The sequence below is a fragment of the Vicugna pacos genome, unplaced genomic scaffold (genome assembly GCF_048564905.1).
Source record: "Vicugna pacos unplaced genomic scaffold, VicPac4 scaffold_16, whole genome shotgun sequence".
Taxonomy (NCBI): Eukaryota; Metazoa; Chordata; class Mammalia; order Artiodactyla; family Camelidae; genus Vicugna; species Vicugna pacos.
The window spans coordinates 650846-671533 of NW_027328737.1; positions in this window are offsets into that span (position 1 = coordinate 650846).

The window sequence follows — 20688 nt, forward strand, 5'->3', positions numbered from 1 at the left end:
TTCCACTCATGCTCTTCTTGCATTTCCAATAAGGGTTTTCTTCTTTCCATTTCATCTTGCTGCTTATCCCTTCAGGGGAGAATTCTCAACCTTTCTTTTAGGATAAGTTTCGAACTGATGAATTCTTTTAAGATTTGCAGGTCTGTGGCATTCTCTAGCTCTGCTGTTTTTAGAAATGGTGGTCATGTGGCATAGGCTACCCTAGATGGCAGCATTTTGCCATTCAAGCTATGGTCTATGTCCTGGCACTCCTCCCTGTCCTGCAATATTGCTGCTGAGATAGCAGCTGAAACCCCTCTGGAGGTTCTCTTGTGACTATGTTGCTTTCCTCCAGGCACATTTTAAATCACTGGGATGCTCATGAACTTTGTTGATTTGGATCATACAGCTGCTGCTAAGTCTATTGGGATTCCACCTCTTTTGGACGCTGTGTACTTCCTGAATTCACCTAGATGATTCTATCTTGGCTTTCAGCAAGTTTCAGTCTGATTTTTCTACACATAACTTTTCAAACATTGGTTGTTTCTTTATCTCTTGCTTTCCCATCTGGGACTCTTTCGAATTTTAGTCTTTCATGCCTTGTCTTCAACCAGGATTCAACAGCAATGTTTTCATTGGTTTGCACTTGCTTTCCTATGTGTGCTTCTGACCGAGGGATTTCTGTTCCCCTGTCTTCAAAGTCATTCACGCGTCCCTCTGCAATATCTCGTCTGCTTAGGACGGAATGTTAGCCCTGATATTTTCTCATCCACTGAGTTTTCTGATATTATTTGGCTCGTCTTTAGGCTTTCTCTTCCCCTTTTCTGGTATTCTGCCTTTTGTGATTCTGAGACACTGTTGTTCTTCAGTGTTTCCCTCACCTCCATTTTCAATACTTGCTCTGGAGAGCGTTTTGCAGTCTAGTTGTCTGAAAGCTTATCTTTAGGGCCTTCAATCTCTTTGGAACTGAAAATGGTACTTCCTTTTCCTTTTACTGTATTTCTTCATCTCTACTGGTCAGGTAATTTCAGGTATCTAATGTAGACTTCTAGGGCTTGGTCAAGTGAAAACTTTAGACACTTGGCTCTACACAATTGCATGGGATTTCTGTGAGGACAAATTTTCCTAGACATTGATGCCATGTCCTGTTCCTGTGTGTGTTGTCTGGTCTATCTCCAATTGCTGGTGTTGCCTTTGTTGTGATGAACCCCCCATACTATTTCGATTAGGATAACCTCATTTTGATTACGCTTATCTCACAAATCTGAAAGAGCACAGGACACTTCCTCTGGTGGAAATGGAGCTTCTCAAGCTTCTCAGCTCTGCATTCTACTCTATGTTATTTTGGAGTGTTTCCAGAAGAGCAGAGTGTGAGTGCGCTTGTGCTTTGTAGTGCCACGGGAATGTCCCACTGAAACCAGTTCTTCCAAGAGCTTCTCTGTCTACAGAAACACCAGTGGAAGGATATCTATGGATGTCACACATCAGGGCCTGCTGGAATGATCCCGCAGCCCGAACTTGGTGTCCTCGCTGCCGAACCGTGCCGGTGCCATCCAAAATGTAGCATCCGCTTTTGAGAGATAAACTGAAGGAAATCCTTCCTCTTCTCACGCTGTGGTCTTGGACCACACTTCCTTGTCCTCTCATCCTTGTGGCACGGGTGCACGAAGGCAACCACAGAGCTGTTGCACACCCTGTGCCTCAAACCAAACCATAATCACAGCCCAGGTTATGAATGTAGCAGATCCTAAGGCTTTTCATTCTGAATTCAAACCCAAGGCCCCCTGGATCCCTCAGACCCGATGCACAATATCTCTGATTCAGCCCCACACATGCTCTATTGGCAAAAGGCCAAATTGGTCTCTGGTCCTGCAGATGCACTGGGTGTGGCCATGGGACATATCGATAATTTCAACTGCGCGCGCCAGGGTGGTTGCTTGCTCATTGGGGTCCCAGGTCGGTTTGCTCTCTTGATAGGACCCACCACATCCCACAACGCACTCCAGATCCCTGAGACTCAGCGTGTGCCACCATCCGTAGCCCTATCCCTCCCTGAACGCTGCCTCTGCTACCTCAAATTTGGCAGCTCGGAGCTTGGTCTCAGAATCAACTGTGGGGATATTTTGCACTGGATTCTTTGAGTTCTGTCAGCCAAGCATCCGCTGTGCACTCTTCTAACACTCAGCACATCACCTTCAATCCCATGTCTCCTGTCCGCTTGTGAGTGTGCGTCCAAGTTAAAGAGAGTTTCACCTTTACTGCTCCATCAACAGGGCTCAGACCATGCACTGGTATCCATTCCCTGCTTTTCCTTCTCCTGCTTCCAGGTGTTCTGAGGCCTCATCCTGTCTTTGGAAGTAACAGACCTCTCTTCGGCAAGTGTCCTGTGCCAAGGGCTGGGTGAGTGGATGTTTCCATTGCTGTGTTCATGGGAGCGAGTGAGCGCAGGTTGCACTGCTTCTCTGTCACCTGGGCATCGATGAATCAACACTTTCCAGATACATTTCACAGAAATGTGATTTTTTTTTATCTCTTTGTTTCTATACAGCCGTGGTGGGAGGGATTGTCCGAAGACTCCAGTTTTGACATTGTGTTGATATCTCATTTGCAGTCTTTAAAAATTTAATAGAATTGATATAAATGTTTTGGGAGTTATACGAAAATGAAGTTAGTTTCTGAAACATACTAAATCGACCTCGAAGCCAGACTTGTCAATTTCGGTAACATTTTGTCAGCTCTAAGGGAAACATAGACAGATAGAATGCAAACTAGCAGTCCGAACTGTTAAAGGGGTCATGTCAGCTCTTTACTGTTGAAGCCTCCGAAACCAACAGGAACCATGAAATAACTAATGGAAACATGAAATAACCCCCAAGCTTGGATTCCCTTGTGCATGTGGTGCCCTTTACTCCCGATGACACCTACTGGTCAATGTTGGCATTTCAAGGTGTAACATCCCTCTCAAGGAAAATACAAGAGGAAACGAACTAAATATATACATTTAGCTTTGAATCCAAAGAACCTAGAGGCATTATAGCTATGAGAACCCTGCTGCAGCTATGCTAGGCTACTGAGAACCAGGTGTTCTTCTATCAGTGATGAGAACGCTTAATCATCCGATCATGTTGGGTAAAGCACTTGAATGCAACCAAGTCTGCACCCCCATGATAGATTGCCCCCGGGGGCTTGACTCAATTGAAAGACGGTCCACATAAGCTGTGTCTTTCATGTCATTGGCGACTTTTACAGTTCCGTTCACTATCTGACTTCTAATATTTACCTAGACTGTCTTGAAAAACGGAGGCCTAATACAGATTCAAGTTCAGTCAAAGATTCCCCTCACTTACCACACTCCCTTCACCCCAGAGAGGACATAATCCCAGCATTTGCTGAATCTAGCGGAAGGCCATCGTTTCTTTGTGGGAGCTAAGTATTCAATTCCTATCTATTTCATACGAGAGTATTTGACCTTTATGGGGTTCCCTGTTGTTCACAGAGGATGAAGCTAGAGGAACTCTGATTCTAGGAGGGGCTTGCTCTTCTCTTACTGGCTTCATTGCAGCTCAGGTACTGATCCCTCAAAATGGATGCCTGAGTGGAGGGGAGGGAAGAGCAAGTGCTTGATAGCTAGGCCCAAACCTGGGAAAAGGCTTACCTGGGCTTGGTGCACTTTGATATGAATGGCTTGGAATTGCCCCTTGGGTCGTGTGGATTATCTGACCTCTTTCAAGAACATGAGCGTTTTTATCATCTCTGCCATCTCTTCTCTGTAGACGTCTCGGGTCTTGGACCCGTTCTTGGAGCAGAGAATTGAGGAACTTCCTCCAGTCCACGGTGGCCCTCCGTAGGTTTCTGCTAGTATCAGCGAGGTTCAATATGTCTCATGAATGCCTTTCGAGCCTGCTATCCTCTACAGCTGTCTCCAGGCCAGTATTCTCTATTGTAGCAGAACATCTCTCATCAATGTGTTCGCATCTCTCCTCAATCCGTGCAGCCATATTTTCGGCCAGCTTCTCTTCGTGTCTCCCATAAAGTCGACTTCAACAGGACTGGGCAAGGCTGAAAGGACCTCGGAGCCTCTCCAGTAAGCTGAAGACAGGCAGATCTTCCACTGTCTGCCCTTTCAGGTTCTGGAAACTGACCCGTGAACTCAGGTCTTTGGGCAGCAGCAGTATCTCGAACTGACACAGCTTCCCGGACCAAAGACCTAAGCCAAGCTCCACAGAGGGCGGCAGCCCCTCCATCGCACTGATCCACCCACAGAACTCTGCCCGGTTACCTAGGATCCACCAGCCACAACAAGCCTCACGGTACACACCAACATTCGACCTGGAATCCAACCGCTAACTGCCATCCCCAATGGCTGCTGCATCTTGTCAGTGTTGGGGGAGGGGCTGCATCCGACGAGAGGTTCCTAAGGTAAATGTGATTCTACCCACTAGCGTCCCATGGGCCTTTGTTCTTCCCTCTTTCCTTTTGTTCAGATCTGTATGCACTGTAGCAACGGAGGGAAGTGTGTCCATTTTCAGTTGAATGTTTCACACGTTTTTAAACTCTCTAACAGTTCACAGAACACAGAGACCCACTAAGGGAAACTATTGTTCCTGTAATATGGGCACACCCACAAAACATAGCCGTCGGTTGATTTCTGCTGAAACTCCCGCATGCACGGGACATCTATCCATTTGTTTCAAGGGGGCTGAAATTCCTAGGACTGATACAATCCCCAATGTGCACTTTACTGCCTGTCTCTTTTAATCTTAGTACACTTTTGCGGAGCTACTTTTCCTTGTTATAGGCTTGTGCCATTTCTTCTCGACGTAGTGTAGAATATGGCATTCATTCATCCTGTTGGAAGACTTGCAAGTCTATATCACGGACTAGGAATCCATTGCATTCCAAATCGGCCTTTGGGTTAGGTCACGATATGCTCATATGAATCAATATTTACGAATATAAATGCACGCCTCTGATTTCCGAATACAGGTGTGCTGAGTACATTCAAGCCGCGATACTGGGTCGATGCGTACTGAATGATCCTTGACATCACCTTGAGTAATTTCTTTTGAATATTCATGTTACCCTACCCTTTTTGTGTTGTTTGTTTGTTTGATTCTTTCTTGGTCTGCTTCTCGTTTGCTTTGCAAACACGTCAGGCCATGCATCTCTCCGTTTGCTTCCAACAGAGAGTCATATAAGCTGACTCCCTTAAGATAGTGCTTCCAATCCCCTATGATTTCCTGCTTCCCTCTCCCATCTTTAGGGTTTTGATGTCCTCCTTGCCTTCTTCTTGTTTCTTCTTTTCCACTCATGCTCTTCTTGCATTTCCAATAAGGGTTTTCTTCTTTCCATTTCATCTTGCTGCTTATCCCTTCAGGGGAGAATTCTCAACCTTTCTTTTAGGATAAGTTTCGAACTGCTGAATTCTTTTAAGATTTGCAGGTCTGTGGCATTCTCTAGCTCTGCTGTTATTAGAAATGGTGGTCATGTGGCATAGGCTACCCTAGATGGCAGCATTTTGCCATTCAAGCTATGGTCTATGTCCTGGCACTCCTCCCTGTCCTGCAATATTGCTGCTGACATAGCAGCTGAAACCCCTCTGGAGGTTCTCTTGTGACTATGTTGCTTTCCTCCAGGCGCATTTTAAATCACTGGGATGCTCATGAACTTTGTTGATTTGGATCATACAGCTGCTGCTAAGTCTATTGGGATTCCACCTCTTTTGGACGCTGTGTACTTCCTGAATTCGCCTAGATGATTCTATCTTGGCTTTCAGCAAGTTTCAGTCTGATTTTTCTACACATCACTTTTCAAACATTGTTTGTTTCTTTACCTCTTGCTTTTCCATCTGGGACTCTTTCGAATTTTAGTCTTTCATGCCTTGTCTTCAACCAGGATTCAACAGCAATGTTTTCATTGGTTTGCACTTGCTTTCCTATGTGTGCTTCTGACCGAGGGATTTCTGTTCCCCTGTCTTCAAAGTCATTCACGCGTCCCTCTGCAATATCTCGTCTGCTTAGGACGGAATGTTAGCCCTGATATTTTCTCATCCACTGAGTTTTCTGATATTATTTGGCTCGTCTTTAGGCTTTCTCTTCCCCTTTTCTGGTATTCTGCCTTTTGTGATTCTGAGACACTGTTGTTCTTCAGTGTTTCCCTCACCTCCATTTTCAATACTTGCTCTGGAGAGCGTTTTGCAGTCTAGTTGTCTGAAAGCTTATCTTTAGGGCCTTCAATCTCTTTGGAACTGAAAATGGTACTTCCTTTTCCTTTTACTGTATTTCTTCATCTCTACTGGTCAGGTAATTTCAGGTATCTAATGTAGACTTCTAGGGCTTGGTCAAGTGAAAACTTTAGACACTTGGCTCTACACAATTGCATGGGATTTCTGTGAGGACAAATTTTCCTAGACATTGATGCCATGTCCTGTTCCTGTGTGTGTTGTCTGGTCTATCTCCAATTGCTGGTGTTGCCTTTGTTGTGATGAACCCCCCATACTATTTCGATTAGGATAACCTCATTTTGATTACGCTTATCTCACAAATCTGAAAGAGCACAGGACACTTCCTCTGGTGGAAATGGAGCTTCTCAAGGTTCTCAGCTCTGCATTCTACTCTATGTTATTTTGGAGTGTTTCCAGAAGAGCAGAGTGTGAGTGCGCTTGTGCTTTGTAGTGCCACGGGAATGTCCCACTGAAACCAGTTCTTCCAAGAGCTTCTCTGTCTACAGAAACACCAGTGGAAGGATATCTATGGATGTCACACATCAGGGCCTGCTGGAATGATCCCGCAGCCCGAACTTGGTGTCCTCGCTGCCGAACCGTGCCGGTGCCATCCAAAATGTAGCATCCGCTTTTGAGAGATAAACTGAAGGAAATCCTTCCTCTTCTCACGCTGTGGTCTTGGACCACACTTCCTTGTCCTCTCATCCTTGTGGCACGGGTGCACGAAGGCAACCACAGAGCTGTTGCACACCCTGTGCCTCAAACCAAACCATAATCACAGCCCAGGTTATGAATGTAGCAGATCCTAAGGCTTTTCATTCTGAATTCAAACCCAAGGCCCCCTGGATCCCTCAGACCCGATGCACAATATCTCTGATTCAGCCCCACACATGCTCTATTGGCAAAAGGCCAAATTGGTCTCTGGTCCTGCAGATGCACTGGGTGTGGCCATGGGACATATCGATAATTTCAACTGCGCGCGCCAGGGTGGTTGCTTGCTCATTGGGGTCCCAGGTCGGTTTGCTCTCTTGATAGGACCCACCACATCCCACAACGCACTCCAGATCCCTGAGACTCAGCGTGTGCCACCATCCGTAGCCCTATCCCTCCCTGAACGCTGCCTCTGCTACCTCAAATTTGGCAGCTCGGAGCTTGGTCTCAGAATCAACTGTGGGGATATTTTGCACTGGATTCTTTGAGTTCTGTCAGCCAAGCATCCGCTGTGCACTCTTCTAACACTCAGCACATCACCTTCAATCCCATGTCTCCTGTCCGCTTGTGAGTGTGCGTCCAAGTTAAAGAGAGTTTCACCTTTACTGCTCCATCAACAGGGCTCAGACCATGCACTGGTATCCATTCCCTGCTTTTCCTTCTCCTGCTTCCAGGTGTTCTGAGGCCTCATCCTGTCTTTGGAAGTAACAGACCTCTCTTCGGCAAGTGTCCTGTGCCAAGGGCTGGGTGAGTGGATGTTTCCATTGCTGTGTTCATGGGAGCGAGTGAGCGCAGGTTGCACTGCTTCTCTGTCAACTGGGCATCGATGAATCAACACTTTCCAGATACATTTCACAGAAATGTGATTTTTTTTTATCTCTTTGTTTCTATACAGCCGTGGTGGGAGGGAATGTCCGAAGACTCCAGTTTTGACATTGTGTTGATATCTCATTTGCAGTCTTTAAAAATTTAATAGAATTGATATAAATGTTTTGGGAGTTATACGAAAATGAAGTTAGTTTCTGAAACATACTAAATCGACCTCGAAGCCAGACTTGTCAATTTCGGTAACATTTTGTCAGCTCTAAGGAAAACATAGACAGATAGAATGCAAACTAGCAGTCCGAACTGTTAAAGGGGTCATGTCAGCTCTTTACTGTTGAAGCCTCCGAAACCAACAGGAACCATGAAATAACTAATGGAAACATGAAATAACCCCCAAGCTTGGATTCCCTTGTGCATGTGGTGCCCTTTACTCCCGATGACACCTACTGGTCAATGTTGGCATTTCAAGGTGTAACATCCCTCTCAAGGAAAATACAAGAGGAAACGAACTAAATATATACATTTAGCTTTGAATCCAAAGAACCTAGAGGCATTATAGCTATGAGAACCCTGCTGCAGCTATGCTAGGCTACTGAGAACCAGGTGTTCTTCTATCAGTGATGAGAACGCTTAATCATCCGATCATGTTGGGTAAAGCACTTGAATGCAACCAAGTCTGCACCCCCATGATAGATTGCCCCCGGGGGCTTGACTCAATTGAAAGACGGTCCACATAAGCTGTGTCTTTCATGTCATTGGCGACTTTTACAGTTCCGTTCACTATCTGACTTCTAATATTTACCTAGACTGTCTTGAAAAACGGAGGCCTAATACAGATTCAAGTTCAGTCAAAGATTCCCCTCACTTACCACACTCCCTTCACCCCAGAGAGGACATAATCCCAGCATTTGCTGAATCTAGCGGAAGGCCATCGTTTCTTTGTGGGAGCTAAGTATTCAATTCCTATCTATTTCATACGAGAGTATTTGACCTTTATGGGGTTCCCTGTTGTTCACAGAGGATGAAGCTAGAGGAACTCTGATTCTAGGAGGGGCTTGCTCTTCTCTTACTGGCTTCATTGCAGCTCAGGTACTGATCCCTCAAAATGGATGCCTGAGTGGAGGGGAGGGAAGAGCAAGTGCTTGATAGCTAGGCCCAAACCTGGGAAAAGGCTTACCTGGGCTTGGTGCACTTTGATCTGAATGGCTTGGAATTGCCCCTTGGGTCGTGTGGATTATCTGACCTCTTTCAAGAACATGAGCGTTTTTATCATCTCTGCCATCTCTTCTCTTTAGACGTCAGGGATCTTGGACCCGTTCTTGGAGCAGAGAATTGAGGAACTTCCTCCAGTCCACGGTGGCCCTCCGTAGGTTTCTGCTAGTATCAGCGAGGTTCAATATGTCTCATGAATGCCTTTCGAGCCTGCTATCCTCTACAGCTGTCTCCAGGCCAGTATTCTCTATTGTAGCAGAACATCTCTCATCAATGTGTTCGCATCTCTCCTCAATCCGTGCAGCCATATTTACGGCCAGCTTCTCTTCGTGTCTCCCATAAAGTCGACTTCAACAGGACTGGGCAATCTGAAAGGACCTCGGAGCCTCTCCAGTAAGCTGAAGACAGGCAGATCTTCCACTGTCTGCCCTTTCAGGTTCTGGAAACTGACCCGTGAACTCAGGTCTTTGGGCAGCAGCAGTATCTCGAACTGACACAGCTTCCCGGACCAAAGACCTAAGCCAAGCTCCACAGAGGGCAGCAGCCCCTCCATCGCACTGATCCACCCACAGAACTCTGCCCGGTTACCTAGGATCCACCAGCCACAACAAGCCTCGCAGTACACACCAACATTCCACCTGGAATCCAACCGCTAACTGCCATCCCCAATGGCTGCTGCATCTTGTCAGTGTTGGGGGAGGGGCTGCATCCGACGAGAGGTTCCTAAGGTAAATGTGATTCTACCCACTAGCGTCCCATGGGCCTTTGTTCTTCCCTCTTTCCTTTTGTTCAGATCTGTATGCACTGTAGCAACGGAGGGAAGTGTGTCCATTTTCAGTTGAATGTTTCACACGTCTTTAAACTTTCTAACAGTTCACAGTACACAGAGACCCACTAAGGGAAACTATTGTTCCTGTAATATGGGCACACCCGCAATACATAGCCGTCGGTTGATTTCTGCTGAAACACCCGCATTCACGGGACATCTATCCATTTGTTTCAAGGGGGCTGAAATTCCTAGGAATGATACAATCCCCAATGTGCACTTTACTGCCTGTCTTTTTGATCTTAGTACACTTTTGCGGAGCTACTTTTCCTTGTTATAGGCTTGTGCCATTTCTTCTCGACGTAGTGTAGAATATGGCATTCATTCATCCTGTTGGAAGACTTGCAAGTCTATAGCACGGACTAGGAATCCATTGCATTCCAAATCGGCCTTTGGGTTAGGTCACGATATGCTCATATGAATCAATATTTACGAATATAAATGCACGCCTCTGATTTCCGAATACAGGTGTGCTGAGTACATTCAAGCCGCGATACTGGGTCGATGCGTACTGAATGATCCTTGACATCACCTTGAGTAATTTCTTTTGAATATTCCTGTTACCCTACTCTTTTTGTGTTGTTTGTTTGTTTGATTCTTTCTTGGTCTGCTTCTCGTTTGCTTTGCAAACACGTCAGGCCATGCATCTCTCCGTTTGCTTCCAACAGAGAGTCATATAAGCTGACTCCCTTAAGATAGTGCTTCCAATCCCCTATGATTTCCTGCTTCCCTCTCCCATCTTTAGGGTTTTGATGTCCTCCTTGCCTTCTTCTTGTTTCTTCTTTTCCACTCATGCTCTTCTTGCATTTCCAATAAGGGTTTTCTTCTTTCCATTTCATCTTGCTGCTTATCCCTTCAGGGGAGAATTCTCAACCTTTCTTTTAGGATAAGTTTCGAACTGCTGAATTCTTTTAAGATTTGCAGGTCTGTGGCATTCTCTAGCTCTGTTGTTATTAGAAATGGTGGTCATGTGGCATAGGCTACCCTAGATGGCAGCATTTTGCCATTCAAGCTATGGTCTATGTCCTGGCACTCCTCCCTGTCCTGCAATATTGCTGCTGAGATAGCAGCTGAAACCCCTCTGGAGGTTCTCTTGTGACTATGTTGCTTTCCTCCAGGCGCATTTTAAATCACTGGGATGCTCATGAACTTTGTTGATTTGGATCATACAGCTGCTGCTAAGTCTATTGGGATTCCACCTCTTTTGGACGCTGTGTACTTCCTGAATTCACCTAGATGATTCTATCTTGGCTTTCAGCAAGTTTCAGTCTGATTTTTCTACACATAACTTTTCAAACATTGGTTGTTTCTTTATCTCTTGCTTTCCCATCTGGGACTCTTTCGAATTTTAGTCTTTCATGCCTTGTCTTCAACCAGGATTCAACAGCAATGTTTTCATTGGTTTGCACTTGCTTTCCTATGTGTGCTTCTGACCGAGGGATTTCTGTTCCCCTGTCTTCAAAGTCATTCACGCGTCCCTCTGCAATATCTCGTCTGCTTAGGACGGAATGTTAGCCCTGATATTTTCTCATCCACTGAGTTTTCTGATATTATTTGGCTCGTCTTTAGGCTTTCTCTTCCCCTTTCTGGTATTCTGCCTTTTGTGATTCTGAGACACTGTTGTTCTTCAGTGTTTCCCTCACCTCCATTTTCAATACTTGCTCTGGAGAGCGTTTTGCAGTCTAGTTGTCTGAAAGCTTATCTTTAGGGCCTTCAATCTCTTTGGAACTGAAAATGGTACTTCCTTTTCCTTTTACTGTATTTCTTCATCTCTACTGGTCAGGTAATTTCAGGTATCTAATGTAGACTTCTAGGGCTTGGTCAAGTGAAAACTTTAGACACTTGGCTCTACACAATTGCATGGGATTTCTGTGAGGACAAATTTTCCTAGACATTGATGCCATGTCCTGTTCCTGTGTGTGTTGTCTGGTCTATCTCCAATTGCTGGTGTTGCCTTTGTTGTGATGAACCCCCCATACTATTTCGATTAGGATAACCTCATTTTGATTACGCTTATCTCACAAATCTGAAAGAGCACAGGACACTTCCTCTGGTGGAAATGGAGCTTCTCAAGCTTCTCAGCTCTGCATTCTACTCTACGTTACTTTGGAGTGTTTCCAGAAGAGCAGAGTGTGAGTGCGCTTGTGCTTTGTAGTGCCACGGGAATGTCCCACTGAAACCAGTTCTTCCAAGAGCTTCTCTGTCTACAGAAACACCAGTGGAAGGATATCTATGGATGTCACACATCAGGGCCTGCTGGAATGATCCCGCAGCCCGAACTTGGTGTCCTCGCTGCCGAACCGTGCCGGTGCCATCCAAAATGTAGCATCCGCTTTTGAGAGATAAACTGAAGGAAATCCTTCCTCTTCTCACGCTGTGGTCTTGGACCACACTTCCTTGTCCTCTCATCCTTGTGGCACGGGTGCACGAAGGCAACCACAGAGCTGTTGCACACCCTGTGCCTCAAACCAAACCATAATCACAGCCCAGGTTATGAATGTAGCAGATCCTAAGGCTTTTCATTCTGAATTCAAACCCAAGGCCCCCTGGATCCCTCAGACCCGATGCACAATATCTCTGATTCAGCCCCACACATGCTCTATTGGCAAAAGGCCAAATTGGTCTCTGGTCCTGCAGATGCACTGGGTGTGGCCATGGGACATATCGATAATTTCAACTGCGTGCGCCAGGGTGGTTGCTTGCTCATTGGGGTCCCAGGTCGGTTTGCTCTCTTGATAGGACCCACCACATCCCACAACGCACTCCAGATCCCTGAGACTCAGCGTGTGCCACCATCCGTAGCCCTATCCCTCCCTGAACGCTGCCTCTGCTACCTCAAATTTGGCAGCTCGGAGCTTGGTCTCAGAATCAACTGTGGGGATATTTTGCACTGGATTCTTTGAGTTCTGTCAGCCAAGCATCTGCTGTGCACTCTTCTAACACTCAGCACATCACCTTCAATCCCATGTCTCCTGTCCGCTTGTGAGTGTGCGTCCAAGTTAAAGAGAGTTTCACCTTTACTGCTCCATCAACAGGGCTCAGACCATGCACTGGTATCCATTCCCTGCTTTTCCTTCTCCTGCTTCCAGGTGTTCTGAGGCCTCATCCTGTCTTTGGAAGTAATAGACCTCTCTTCGGCAAGTGTCCTGTGCCAAGGGCTGGGTGAGTGGATGTTTCCATTGCTGTGTTCATGGGAGCGAGTGAGCGCAGTTTGCACTGCTTCTCTGTCAACTGGGCATCGATGAATCAACACTTTCCAGATACATTTCACAGAAATGTGATTTTTTTTTATCTCTTTGTTTCTATACAGCCGTGGTGGGAGGGATTGTCCGAAGACTCCAGTTTTGACATTGTGTTGATATCTCATTTGCAGTCTTTAAAAATTTAATAGAATTGATATAAATGTTTTGGGAGTTATACGAAAATGAAGTTAGTTTCTGAAACATACTAAATCGACCTAGAAGCCAGACTTGTCAATTTCGGTAACATTTTGTCAGCTCTAAGGAAAACATAGACAGATAGAATGCAAAGTAGCAGTCCGAACTGTTAAAGGGGTCATGTCAGCTCTTTACTGTTGAAGCCTCCGAAACCAACAGGAACCATGAAATAACTAATGGAAACATGAAATAACCCCCAAGCTTGGATTCCCTTGTGCATGTGGTGCCCTTTACTCCCGATGACACCTACTGGTCAATGTTGGCATTTCAAGGTGTAACATCCCTCTCAAGGAAAATACAAGAGGAAACGAACTAAATATATACATTTAGCTTTGAATCCAAAGAACCTAGAGGCATTATAGCTATGAGAACCCTGCTGCAGCTCTGCTAGTCTACTGAGAACCAGGTGTTCTTCTATCAGTGATGAGAACGCTTAATCATCCGATCATGTTGGGTAAAGCACTTGAATGCAACCAAGTCTGCACCCCCATGATAGATTGCCCCCGGGGGCTTGACTCAATTGAAAGACGGTCCACATAAGCTGTGTCTTTCATGTCATTGGCGACTTTTACAGTTCCGTTCACTATCTGACTTCTAATATTTACCTAGACTGTCTTGAAAAACGGAGGCCTAATACAGATTCAAGTTCAGTCAAAGATTCCCCTCACTTACCACACTCCCTTCACCCCAGAGAGGACATAATCCCAGCATTTGCTGAATCTAGCGGAAGGCCATCGTTTCTTTGTGGGAGCTAAGTATTCAATTCCTATCTATTTCATACGAGAGTATTTGACCTTTATGGGGTTCCCTGTTGTTCACAGAGGATGAAGCTAGAGGAACTCTGATTCTAGGAGGGGCTTGCTCTTCTCTTACTGGCTTCATTGCAGCTCAGGTACTGATCCCTCAAAATGGATGCCTGAGTGGAGGGGAGGGAAGAGCAAGTGCTTGATAGCTAGGCCCAAACCTGGGAAAAGGCTTACCTGGGCTTGGTGCACTTTGATCTGAATGGCTTGGAATTGCCCCTTGGGTCGTGTGGATTATCTGACCTCTTTCAAGAACATGAGCGTTTTTATCATCTCTGCCATCTCTTCTCTGTAGACGTCTCGGGTCTTGGACCCGTTCTTGGAGCAGAGAATTGAGGAACTTCCTCCAGTCCACGGTGGCCCTCCGTAGGTTTCTGCTAGTATCAGCGAGGTTCAATATGTCTCATGAATGCCTTTCGAGCCTGCTATCCTCTACAGCTGTCTCCAGGCCAGTATTCTCTATTGTAGCAGAACATCTCTCATCAATGTGTTCGCATCTCTCCTCAATCCGTGCAGCCATGTTTTCAGGCAGCTTCTCTTCGTGTCTCCCATAAAGTCGACTTCAACAGGACTGGGCAAGGCTGAAAGGACCTCGGAGCCTCTCCAGTAAGCTGAAGACAGGCAGATCTTCCACTGTCTGCCCTTTCAGGTTCTGGAAACTGACCCGTGAACTCAGGTCTTTGGGCAGCAGCAGTATCTCGAACTGACACAGCTTCCCGGACCAAAGACCTAAGCCAAGCTCCACAGAGGGCGGCAGCCCCTCCATCGCACTGATCCACCCACAGAACTCTGCCCGGTTACCTAGGATCCACCAGCCACAACAAGCCTCGCGGTACACACCAACATTCCACCTGGAATCCAACCGCTAACTGCCATCCCCAATGGCTGCTGCATCTTGTCAGTGTTGGGGGAGGGGCTGCATCCGACGAGAGGTTCCTAAGGTAAATGTGATTCTACCCACTAGCGTCCCATGGGCCTTTGTTCTTCCCTCTTTCCTTTTGTTCAGATCTGTATGCACTGTAGCAACGGAGGGAAGTGTGTCCATTTTCAGTTGAATGTTTCACACGTTTTTAAACTCTCTAACAGTTCACAGAACACAGAGACCCACTAAGGGAAACTATTGTTCCTGTAATATGGGCACACCCACAAAACATAGCCGTCGGTTGATTTCTGCTGAAACTCCCGCATGCACGGGACATCTATCCATTTGTTTCAAGGGGGCTGAAATTCCTAGGACTGATACAATCCCCAATGTGCACTTTACTGCCTGTCTCTTTTAATCTTAGTACACTTTTGCGGAGCTACTTTTCCTTGTTATAGGCTTGTGCCATTTCTTCTCGACGTAGTGTAGAATATGGCATTCATTCATCCTGTTGGAAGACTTGCAAGTCTATATCACGGACTAGGAATCCATTGCATTCCAAATCGGCCTTTGGGTTAGGTCACGATATGCTCATATGAATCAATATTTACGAATATAAATGCACGCCTCTGATTTCCGAATACAGGTGTGCTGAGTACATTCAAGCCGCGATACTGGGTCGATGCGTACTGAATGATCCTTGACATCACCTTGAGTAATTTCTTTTGAATATTCATGTTACCCTACTCTTTTTGTGTTGTTTGTTTGTTTGATTCTTTCTTGGTCTGCTTCTCGTTTGCTTTGCAAACACGTCAGGCCATGCATCTCTCCGTTTGCTTCCAACAGAGAGTCATATAAGCTGACTCCCTTAAGATAGTGCTTCCAATCCCCTATGATTTCCTGCTTCCCTCTCCCATCTTTAGGGTTTTGATGTCCTCCTTGCCGTCTTCTTGTTTCTTCTTTTCCACTCATGCTCTTCTTGCATTTCCAATAAGGGTTTTCTTCTTTCCATTTCATCTTGCTGCTTATCCCTTCAGGGGAGAATTCTCAACCTTTCTTTTAGGATAAGTTTCGAACTGCTGAATTCTTTTAAGATTTGCAGGTCTGTGGCATTCTCTAGCTCTGCTGTTTTTAGAAATGGTGGTCATGTGGCATAGGCTACCCTAGATGGCAGCATTTTGCCATTCAAGCTATGGTCTATGTCCTGGCACTCCTCCCTGTCCTGCAATATTGCTGCTGAGATAGCAGCTGAAACCCCTCTGGAGGTTCTCTTGTGACTATGTTGCTTTCCTCCAGGCGCATTTTAAATCACTGGGATGCTCATGAACTTTGTTGATTTGGATCATACAGCTGCTGCTAAGTCTATTGGGATTCCACCTCTTTTGGACGCTGTGTACTTCCTGAATTCACCTAGATGATTCTATCTTGGCTTTCAGCAAGTTTCAGTCTGATTTTTCTACACATAACTTTTCAAACATTGGTTGTTTCTTTATCTCTTGCTTTCCCATCTGGGACTCTTTCGAATTTTAGTCTTTCATGCCTTGTCTTCAACCAGGATTCAACAGCAATGTTTTCATTGGTTTGCACTTGCTTTCCTATGTGTGCTTCTGACCGAGGGATTTCTGTTCCCCTGTCTTCAAAGTCATTCACGCGTCCCTCTGCAATATCTCGTCTGCTTAGGACGGAATGTTAGCCCTGATATTTTCTCATCCACTGAGTTTTCTGATATTATTTGGCTCGTCTTTAGGCTTTCTCTTCCCCTTTTCTGGTATTCTGCCTTTTGTGATTCTGAGACACTGTTGTTCTTCAGTGTTTCCCTCACCTCCATTTTCAATACTTGCTCTGGAGAGCGTTTTGCAGTCTAGTTGTCTGAAAGCTTATCTTTAGGGCCTTCAATCTCTTTGGAACTGAAAATGGTACTTCCTTTTCCTTTTACTGTATTTCTTCATCTCTACTGGTCAGGTAATTTCAGGTATCTAATGTAGACTTCTAGGGCTTGGTCAAGTGAAAACTTTAGACACTTGGCTCTACACAATTGCATGGGATTTCTGTGAGGACAAATTTTCCTAGACATTGATGCCATGTCCTGTTCCTGTGTGTGTTGTCTGGTCTATCTCCAATTGCTGGTGTTGCCTTTGTTGTGATGAACCCCCCATACTATTTCGATTAGGATAACCTCATTTTGATTACGCTTATCTCACAAATCTGAAAGAGCACAGGACACTTCCTCTGGTGGAAATGGAGCTTCTCAAGCTTCTCAGCTCTGCATTCTACTCTACGTTACTTTGGAGTGTTTCCAGAAGAGCAGAGTGTGAGTGCGCTTGTGCTTTGTAGTGCCACGGGAATGTCCCACTGAAACCAGTTCTTCCAAGAGCTTCTCTGTCTACAGAAACACCAGTGGAAGGATATCTATGGATGTCACACATCAGGGCCTGCTGGAATGATCCCGCAGCCCGAACTTGGTGTCCTCGCTGCCGAACCGTGGCGGTGCCATCCAAAATGTAGCATCCGCTTTTGAGAGATAAACTGAAGGAAATCCTTCCTCTTCTCACGCTGTGGTCTTGGACCACACTTCCTTGTCCTCTCATCCTTGTGGCACGGGTGCACGAAGGCAACCACAGAGCTGTTGCACACCCTGTGCCTCAAACCAAACCATAATCACAGCCCAGGTTATGAATGTAGCAGATCCTAAGGCTTTTCATTCTGAATTCAAACCCAAGGCCCCCTGGATCCCTCAGACCCGATGCACAATATCTCTGATTCAGCCCCACACATGCTCTATTGGCAAAAGGCCAAATTGGTCTCTGGTCCTGCAGATGCACTGGGTGTGGCCATGGGACATATCGATAATTTCAACTGCGCGCGCCAGGGTGGTTGCTTGCTCATTGGGGTCCCAGGTCGGTTTGCTCTCTTGATAGGACCCACCACATCCCACAACGCACTCCAGATCCCTGAGACTCAGCGTGTGCCACCATCCGTAGCCCTATCCCTCCCTGAACGCTGCCTCTGCTACCTCAAATTTGGCAGCTCGGAGCTTGGTCTCAGAATCAACTGTGGGGATATTTTGCACTGGATTCTTTGAGTTCTGTCAGCCAAGCATCCGCTGTGCACTCTTCTAACACTCAGCACATCACCTTCAATCCCATGTCTCCTGTCCGCTTGTGAGTGTGCGTCCAAGTTAAAGAGAGTTTCACCTTTACTGCTCCATCAACAGGGCTCAGACCATGCACTGGTATCCATTCCCTGCTTTTCCTTCTCCTGCTTCCAGGTGTTCTGAGGCCTCATCCTGTCTTTGGAAGTAACAGACCTCTCTTCGGCAAGTGTCCTGTGCCAAGGGCTGGGTGAGTGGATGTTTCCATTGCTGTGTTCATGGGAGCGAGTGAGCGCAGGTTGCACTGCTTCTCTGTCACCTGGGCATCGATGAATCAACACTTTCCAGATACATTTCACAGAAATGTGATTTTTTTTTATCTCTTTGTTTCTATACAGCCGTGGTGGGAGGGATTGTCCGAAGACTCCAGTTTTGACATTGTGTTGATATCTCATTTGCAGTCTTTAAAAATTTAATAGAATTGATATAAATGTTTTGGGAGTTATACGAAAATGAAGTTAGTTTCTGAAACATACTAAATCGACCTCGAAGCCAGACTTGTCAATTTCGGTAACATTTTGTCAGCTCTAAGGAAAACATAGACAGATAGAATGCAAACTAGCAGTCCGAACTGTTAAAGGGGTCATGTCAGCTCTTTACTGTTGAAGCCTCCGAAACCAACAGGAACCATGAAATAACTAATGGAAACATGAAATAACCCCCAAGCTTGGATTCCCTTGTGCATGTGGTGCCCTTTACTCCCGATGACACCTACTGGTCAATGTTGGCATTTCAAGGTGTAACATCCCTCTCAAGGAAAATACAAGAGGAAACGAACTAAATATATACATTTAGCTTTGAATCCAAAGAACCTAGAGGCATTATAGCTATGAGAACCCTGCTGCAGCTATGCTAGGCTACTGAGAACCAGGTGTTCTTCTATCAGTGATGAGAACGCTTAATCATCCGATCATGTTGGGTAAAGCACTTGAATGCAACCAAGTCTGCACCCCCATGATAGATTGCCCCCGGGGGCTTGACTCAATTGAAAGACGGTCCACATAAGCTGTGTCTTTCATGTCATTGGCGACTTTTACAGTTCCGTTCACTATCTGACTTCTAATATTTACCTAGACTGTCTTGAAAAACGGAGGCCTAATACAGATTCAAGTTCAGTCAAAGATTCCCCTCACTTACCACACTCCCTTCACCCCAGAGAGGACATAATCCCAGCATTTGCTGAATCTAGCGGAAGGCCATCGTTTCTTTGTGGGAGCTAAGTATTCAATTCCTATCTATTTCATACGAGAGTATTTGACCTTTATGGGGTTCCCTGTTGTTCACAGAGGATGAAGCTAGAGGAACTCTGATTCTAGGAGGGGCTTGCTCTTCTCTTACTGGCTTCATTGCAGCTCAGGTACTGATCCCTCAAAATGGATGCCTGAGTGGAGGGGAGGGAAGAGCAAGTGCTTGATAGCTAGGCCCAAACCTGGGAAAAGGCTTACCTGGGCTTGGTGCACTTTGATCTGAATGGCTTGGAATTGCCCCTTGGGTGGTGTGGATTATCTGACCTCTTTCAAGAACATGAGCGTTTTTATCATCTCTGCCATCTCTTCTCTGTAGACGTCAGGGGTCTTGGACCCGTTCTTGGAGCAGAGAATTGAGGAACTTCCTCCAGTCCACGGTGGCCCTCCGTAGGTTTCTGCTAGTATCAGCGAGGTTCAATATGTCTCATGAATGCCTTTCGAGCCTGCTATCCTCTACAGCTGTCTCCAGGCCAGTATTCTCTATTGTAGCAGAACATCTCTCATCAATGTGTTCGCATCTCTCCTCAATCCGTGCAGCCATATTTTCGGCCAGCTTCTCTTCGTGTCTCCCATAAAGTCGACTTCAACAGGACTGGGCAAGGCTGAAAGGACCTCGGAGCCTCTCCAGTAAGCTGAAGACAGGCAGATCTTCCACTGTCTGCCCTTTCAGGTTCTGGAAACTGACCCGTGAACTCAGGTCTTTGGGCAGCAGCAGTATCTCGAACTGACACAGCTTCCCGGACCAAAGACCTAAGCCAAGCTCCACAGAGGGCGGCAGCCCCTCCATCGCACTGATCCACCCACAGAACTCTGCCCGGTTACCTAGGATCCACCAGCCACAACAAGCCTCGCGGTACACACCAACATTCCACCTGGAATCCAACCGCTAACTGCCATCCCCAATGGCTGCTGCATCTTGTCAGTGTTGGGGGAGGGGCTGCATCCGACGAGAGGTTCCTAAGGTAAATGTGATTCTACCCACTAGCGTCCCATGGGCCTTTGTTCTTCCCTCTTTCCTTTTGTTCAGATCTGTATGCACTGTAGCAACGGAGGGAAGTGTGTCCATTTTCAGTTGAATGTTTCACACGTTTTTAAACTCTCTAACAGTTCACAGAACACAGAGACCCACTAAGGGAAACTATTGTTCCTGTAATATGGGCACACCCACAAAACATAGCCGTCGGTTGATTTCTGCTGAAACTCCCGCATGCACGGGACATCTATCCATTTGTTTCAAGGGGGCTGAAATTCCTAGGACTGATACAATCCCCAATGTGCACTTTACTGCCTGTCTCTTTTAATCTTAGTACACTTTTGCGGAGCTACTTTTCCTTGTTATAGGCTTGTGCCATTTCTTCTCGACGTAGTGTAGAATATGGCATTCATTCATCCTGTTGGAAGACTTGCAAGTC